This window comes from Micromys minutus, assembly GCF_963924665.1.
Source record: "Micromys minutus genome assembly, chromosome: 20".
Taxonomy (NCBI): domain Eukaryota; kingdom Metazoa; phylum Chordata; class Mammalia; order Rodentia; family Muridae; genus Micromys; species Micromys minutus.
The window spans coordinates 14,954,349-14,962,370 of NC_137955.1; the positions used below are offsets into that span (position 1 = coordinate 14,954,349).

At 44.3% G+C, this 8,022-nt stretch overlaps 1 pseudogene across 1 annotated transcript; it reads right to left on the minus strand.

Moving 5' to 3' along the window:
- Nucleotides 1-1,750: 1,750 nt before the first annotated feature.
- Nucleotides 1,751-2,535, minus strand: LOC308433657 (interleukin-33-like; annotated as a pseudogene). Its single transcript has one exon. The product of its transcript is annotated as an interleukin-33-like (transcript).
- Between the last annotated feature and the right edge of the window lie 5,487 nt (nucleotides 2,536-8,022).

An 8,022-nucleotide genomic window follows, 5' to 3' on the forward strand; every position in this document is an offset into this window, starting at 1 on the left:
AGCCTACGTGAGGATTTCCTTGCAATGAGTAGAATTTCCCTCTGTCCCTTGTCACAAGTTTAAAACCCTCACAGCTTGCATAATGTAACCATTTGGGGTCTGATTTTAACTTGGACTGGTGTAGCTCCTTCATGCAGTAAACTGAAAAGAGCCCTGAAAAAAAGAAAAGAAAAAAAAAGGCTCTGTAAACGCATTGCTTGGCCCCTATTGCATTAAAACCACCTGGAAAGAATTGGCATGCCACAGTATTAAAGAATGCCTAAAAACCACCCATTCTCCCTCAGTTTATTCTAGTGGTTTTTTTTTTTTTCAGTAAAGATGCATAGTTTCAGTATTCTTTATACCCTAAGCACATTCTTAGATCTTTTTCTTGTTTACAGTTACTGGAATAACTGTTTCGACGGTCACTGTAATATGTAAAAGAGCTGTTATTTCCTGAGATACTTATGTCTGTCCTGTGAAACAATTGTTAGCAAATCATTTTCAATCCCGTTGTTCATTCAACTTTAACGTTCCATAAATATAGCAAGTATGTTTCCAGTCGCCGAGGAGGATCTACAGAAAGTTCTGAAACTAAGTCTGATGATCTCATTAAGAAGCCCTGGGGTCGAGGGGGCAGGGCCGGCCTGATCTGAAACATTCTGCACTAGTATGAATGCCAGCTGGCTTCTGTTCCGATCGATCATCAGTGAGCACAAGTTGCGATGTTTTGAGCACCACTTGCATTTCTATCTACAGATTGACTCTCAGTCCAATATGCAATGCACCATAGAGCTCTGGGGTCCCACGGGTATTTAATGAACCATCAAGAAAAAATGAACATTTTCTTTAAGAAGAGAATACTTAGTAGATTGCTTGAGAGCCTGTGTTCTGCACTCGTTATTACCTTCATATGCACAGCTTTTCACTCCCTTGAGATTATTTGCAAACCTGTTTACCATGTGCCCAGTTTTCTATTTAGAGTGTTGAAATGGAGAGAAACAAGACAACAGTTAGGGTACCTAGTGTTATTCTGCTGGGGACAGACACCATGACCAGGGAAACTCTTATGAGGACAACACTCATTGGAGCTGACTCACAGATTCAGAGGTTCAGTCCGTTATCATCAAGGCGGGAGCATGGCAGCCTCCCAGCAGGTGTGGTGCAGAAGGAGCTGAGAGTTCTACATCTTCATCTGAAGCCTGCTAGAAATGGATTTCAGGCAGCTAGGATGAAGGTCTTAAAGCCCATGCCCGTATTGACACACTTCCTCCAGCAAGGCTTCCGAATAGTGCCACTCCCTGGGCCAAACATATAGAAACCACCACAGGTACTGAGTGACGGTAGGACACAGGGACATAAAAGCTTCGGAGAGTGTATCTAAGCTAGTTCTGGGGCCTCAGCAACTTTCAGGATATGAGCTGGAAACTTAAATGTAGAGGGAAACTAGAGATATGATGAAGTTAGCAATAAAAGACAGTTTTCCTTCGTAGCAGCAGATAAAATAAAGCCAGAAAAGGAGGGTAAAAAGATTTCTGTTTCCTCAGTTTCCAGATTAATGACCTTGTGTGTGTGTGTGTGTGTGTGTGTGTGTGTGTGTTCACGTGTTTATTGAACATGTAGCTGTACAAAAGGAAATAAAAGAACTTTCCTAGATAATAACATCCCCACATCATCTTAAACCAAGAATGGCTTTCTTTCTCTCTGTTAGCCTTTCTTCGATTGGAAACATTGAGTCATTCAACCCAGACCCCACAGGGCTTTTATTACACTACATTTTCGAGAGCTTAAACATGGTGTTGTCACTACTGTGGTGCTTTTCGTCTACTAGAGCAAGCTGGTTATGGTTCACTCCTATGTTTGCTCCAGGAAGATTCCTGCATTCAGATGAAACAGCATCAGAGGACTTTTTGTGAAGAGTTGAAGAAGGCCTGGTCTGGAGACAAGACGTCACCCTTTTGGAGCTCCACTCTAGCCCTTGTCTTTGTCATGCGGCCAGATGTCTGTGCCTTTGATAGGACTCATGTTTACCATCAGCTTCCTCCCATCCACCCCATCACCTGACTGACTTGCAGGGCGGGAGACTCACGGGAACGGAGCAGCACCTGGTCTCTTTCTTGGTCCTTCCCACTGTCTTCAACAGTGATCACGTAACATCCATTCTCCAAAGCAATACTAACAGACTGGTCATTGCACGTGCTCAGGGAGACCCAAGACTGGGTTAAAGGTGAAGTTCTTTGGATACTCAGTGTGTCATCTGACGCAGCATTTGCTCGGGAACTGTTTACGCCAAACAGGGATCTCTTCCCAAAATCCTGCGGATGCTTGGTACCCGGTTTTAGTGAATATCTTCTGGTGGGTTCTCTCCCAAAACAACCAGTGACCTTTCTTATGGTGAGGCCAGAACAGAGCCTCATGCAGAAGACTTGGCAGACTTTTTTTGGTCTTCTCTTGGGATCTTCTTACTTTGCAAGGCGCTGCCAGGGCTCTGCCTGTTGTGTTGCTGAGTTCCGCAGAGGAACTCTTGGAGTTGGAATACTTCATTCTGGTTCTCATTCTTTAGGTTTCTCAATAGTGACGGGAAATAGCAGATCTTGAGTGATGTACTTTCCTGCAGTGAACCCTTACAAATAGCTGATTAATGGCCGTTGACCTTAGGTGCTGTTAAGAATTTGGCTGGAGGATCTGGAGCGATGACGCAGTGGTTAAGAACACACTGTCTGTTCTGGCTAAAGGACATGGGTTCAGTTCCCAGCACCCTTGTGGTGGCTTGCTAACATCTCTAGCACTAGTTCCTGGAGATATGACACCCTCTTTTGACCTCTCTGGGCAGCACATGTATGGTGTATAAACATAAATGCAGGCCAAAGGTGCATCTATCAGCCACAGTGATCCCAGAGGTCTGACTTACATGCTCCCGACAAAGGGGATAATTAAGACAGACCACAGTGTAGAGATGGAGTAAGAAAGCTGGAAGGGTGTGGTGGTTTGAAGAGGTTTGGCCCCCATAAACTCATGTGTTTGAATGCTTGGCCATAGGGAGTGGCACTGTTAGAAGGTGTGGCCTTGTTGCAGGAAGTGTGTCACTATGGGGCAGACTTGGAAGTCATATATGCTCAAGATACACCTATATGATAGAGTCTCCCCTTGCTGCCTGTGGATCCAGAACTCCATGTCGGCCTCCACACTGTCATGTTTCCCACCATGATGATAATGGACTAAACCTCTGAGAGTGTAAACCAGCTCCGAGCGAATGTTTTCTTTTATAAGAGTTGCCGTGGTCATGGTGTCTGTTCACAGCCATGGAACCCCCAGACAAAGGGGGCGGTGTGGGAGGTGGGACTGACATTAAGAACCTAGCAGAATCAAGGGTTTGAATATTATTGGTTACATTTTGTATTTATTCTTGTCTCTAAAGACTGACAAGCAGTTTTCCCCTCCAAATGACAACTGCTCCATCTATGGTGACATCTATGACTTTTTGTGTGAGCCTTTGCTTTTGACTACCTACCATGTACCAGCTTGACCCTCTGACCCCAATTTTTAAAGAATCCCGAGAAAAGCCTATAGGGTGGCATGATTCTTCCATAAACGATACTTCTCTCTTTCTTATATGCACATGATGCTTTCTAAAATCCAAAACAATTGGAGGGCGGCGAGGAGAAGAGAGAAGGACAGATCCTGTCACCATATTTGATAAGCAAGTGTCCTAAACAGCTACCTCCATGATGAGATCTTGCCACCTCAGCCCTCGAAAATCAGCCAGTCCAATCCATTTTCCAATATTGCATCCTAACCATCTATATCCTGAAGCCTTTAGTTAAAAAGCAAAACATGAGCTGGGAACTCGGGCACATACCTTTAATCCCAGCATTCATGATGCTGAGGCAGGAGAATTTTGCTCAAGGCAAGACCCTGTCTCAAAAACACACCCAAAGGGCAAAACTGTCCAGCGCCACTTCTCTGGCCTCGCTCCCTACACTTCCATCTCCTTCCTTATTGCTGCTACCAGTGTGGCTCTTCCTCATATCCAAGCTGCCATGCCTAAAGATTAGGACGTGTAGAGTTACTGATTGCTCACAAACCACCATGCACTCCAGATCTGTGCGTGGCTGACTCCACCAGCCTCAAAGGTCATCTCAGAGAGACTTCTGCAATTGTACGACTCGAAGTGACCTCCACGATATTTATTGTGTTCACGACATTGATCAATATCTAAAACTTTATGGCACATAATTTGCTCTCTCCATATCTTAACAAGCTACCATTGATAGGGCTGCCCAGCTAGAAGCAGCGTGACGCAGAACTGTACCCTCACTGTAGTGTTCAGAGAGAGGCACCCACAGTGGGTTAAGTGGGTCAACCCTATCAGCAACAACTTGGAATTAGGTCTTTCTGTTCTTCCATTTTCACTTTGTCCTTATGCCCTCTCATGGCTTCCAGGAAGCTACAGAAGCCATGCGCATTCAGAAGTAGAATGAATATGTCAGAGGTGCACATCCAAGGAAACAAATCTTCCAAGGAGCCAGTGGAATACTTTCACCAAAGTTGCAATGGCCAGCTTCAATGGAGACTGAGAAAGCAAATGTCTGCTATTCTTAGGTTCTCCACAGCAGAAAAATGAACTCTGATGTAAGGTAGTCAGGGAAGCAAGGCCTTAAAAATGCAAAAAGCAATTTTTAACAAGGTATGTCTCTAGGTCTTTACACATACACACACACATACACATACAGAGACACATACATAAACACACACACATACACACACATACACACACAGATACACACATACACATACACACGTGCACATACACATACACACATATGCACACACACATACAAACATATATACATACTTACACACATATACACATACACATATATGCACACACACACACACAAACACACACACATACACATGAGCAAATGCCCAGAGGTGTGGAGTCAATCCAGCTCTCAGGAGCATATGCTTTCCCTTGTTGCTTAAGTTTCTTTGCATTTTATTGCATTGTTTGCAGTCAGCACCACCCTAAATGATAAAGGCCCAATCAGATAAACCACTGCACTCCAGCCAGTGTTCAGGCATGCCTCCCACGGCCTCCCACGCAAGACTGGTCTGTGCATAAAAGTAGCAGGGGTAGACACTTGAGGTCTACAATATTTGCAGGAACCTGTGTAAGCTAAGTTTTAATTTCCAACTAAAAAAATTAATAGAAGCTTAGTGATAGAATGTGGGTTACATTTTATCTTTATTCCAATGCCACTGAAAAATATTTTTTATGTATTATGGAGGAAAATGCCCACAAAAAAATAAATGTCTGGGGCTCCCGAAACCATAAGACATAAGTGGAGTTTATCCAAGTCCTGACAGATTTCTGGTCGATCGTGGGAACCTAAAGCGATGTGGAAAGATGGGCCACGGAAGGGAAGGGAGAGGAGGGGATAAGAGTGGGCAAGAAGGTTACTGTAATTCCTGCGTATGGGTGACGGCCTCGATTACAAGCTCTACGGGAACATTTTAGCTGTGGGCTCTGACTGCTATTCTCGGATCCCAACACTTTTCCATCCCAGACTGTGCTTACAGCAGTGTGCCATCAACATCTGGGCCAGATTCTTTTATGTTGTAAGTTAGTGTCCCGTGCCTCTATTATAATGGCAGGGTCTGTACGAGGCCAAATTAAAGAGGAAAGTAAAAGAGAAAAAGAAAGAAAGGAAAGGAAAATAAAGAAGCTTTATTAGAGATCCTGAGTCCTGATTATTTTGTCCCCAAGAGTGTCTGACTATTCACAGTGAAGCAAAGAAAAATGTTTGAAGACTTGATATTAAAACCTGTGCCACAGCCGGGAAAAAGAGCACAAAGCTACTGTTAAAAGACCTGTGCATTTATAGAGTCAAACGTACACTGGGGCAGTTGCAGATCCACGATGTTAGAACCAGATGTTCGGCAGCTTCTTTGATACTGTCCTGGGTTGCTCTCCATTGAGACCAGTCTGAAGCTAAAATGCACTGTGTCTGTTGGCAGCACAGTAGGGAAGCTGGACAGGGTATCTGGAGCTCTTGTCTTGGGATTTAATGGGAAAAGTGTCTATGCAGAAGGTGTGGAGCTAAACTGGCTAAGCTGGAGCAGCCAGCAGGGTTTAGGAAGCATCCCCACTTAGCATGGCCTCCCTCCTTATGCATCCATGAATACCCCATCCATCCAAAACTGACACAATATTTTGGGCTTTAATTTTTTTTTAATTAAGCAAGTGTGCCTTTAATACCACCTAGGGCTACACAGAGAAGCCCAGTCTCAGACAAAACAAAAACGTCTAATCATGTTACACAGGGAAAATACTGTTTTATCATGTACGGAACACTCTGAAACAGAGCTTCCTCTCTGAACACACAACAGCAGGCCCTGGCTTTCTGTAATCTCCCAAAAGATCATAAATCATGGCTTCAAAAGAGTTCCTTCTCCTCCAAGTGGCGGTGGTGCTCACCTTTAATCCCAGCATTTGGGAGGCAGAGGCAGGTGGATCTCTGTGAGTTCAAGGCCAACCTGGTCTACAGAGAGTTCTAGGACAGCCAAGGCTATTAGAGATAGAGAGAGATGTTCTATCTCAAAAAACAAAAAGAAGAGTTCTTTGTCTAGAAGGAAGGAGTGGGATGAGGGGAGAGACAGAGACTGTGCATGTAAAAACCTGACTCCACGGGACTTTGCCAGCCGCATCTGAAGCTACACAGTCCTTGCCTTACAGCTCGGGTTTGGTTTCTTTGGTCCATACTTAGGTCTGGGGGTACGTATCACTCAGCCCATCTCCAGCTTCTTGGTCTTCAAAGAAGCGACGAAGACTTGCTATTCTGTTGGCTAAAAGCGCCATAGACACTGATCTTATTCCGAATCTGTTTTGGGGTGTCTTGATAGTAATTCTTCCCCATGATTCTCCTCCACCTGTAATGAACGTAGTCGATGAGGTCTGGAGACAAGGTATTTCCTGTCTTCTCTGGGAGGGCTTCTGCCTCCAGGTCATTTACCACATAGGGCTTCCTTCTGTACTGGATCCCTGGATCTCTCCTCCATGTCTACCTCCACGGCCTTTACCTTCCTCTTATGGAGGGGAACAGCCTTGTTGGGGTCCTGGCCAACCCCATCTCTGTCAGGTTCTGCCACATGGATTTGGTTCCAGGCATGTCAGATGTGGGAGTAAGCACTGGATCCTTCGCACTGTTTTCTGGTTCAGACACTTCCGGTTGCTATTATAACCGAACTTCTGCCTCCGAGTCTTTCTCCTAGCCTTGTGCATCAAGCAAATTGTCCCACCAGTAGCTCAAATTCTGAATTGAGCTCTCAGAGCCCCGAGTTAATTGGGTCTTAATTTTTAAAGTGGGTGCTTCTAGAAACAGCACAACAGTTGCCCAACATCTCAAATTTACTGACAGCTACTGATCTGCACAATTAAAAGTACAGTATCAAAAATCCAATGATCCCTCCAAACTAATGATTCATTAAAAAAACAAAACAAAACAAAACAAAACAAAAAACCCAACCAACCAACCAACAACAACTTTCTCTGCCAACTCACCATCAAAATCCTTTCTGTATGCTGGGTGTCTAGGCATGTCTTTAACCCAACACTCAGGAGACAGGCAGACAGATAGAAATCTGTGAGTTTCAGGACAGTTGGGGCTACACAGAGATATTCTTTCTCAAGAAAGCAAAAAGGGAAGTGAATGTGCAGCAGTGAGAGGCTCGCAAGCACTGCTCTTCCAACACTGATTCTGTAGTTCATCTCCTTTTTCTGCTTTTGAAATCCTCCCTGCACTTGGTTCCCAGTGCTCCTGGTTTTTCCACACAATTACCAACCGAATGATGTGGTCATCCATCCACATTGCTTGTCCAACGTTCATACTGGAAACTGTTTTAACATTTATTTATTTATTATTGTTCCATGTCACCTATGGAAAAGTGCATAAAATGAATATATGCATGACAAATAGTTGCATCATAAGTACTTATAAAGTTGCTTTTGTTGGGGAGATAGAACACTCTGCAGCCCCCCCC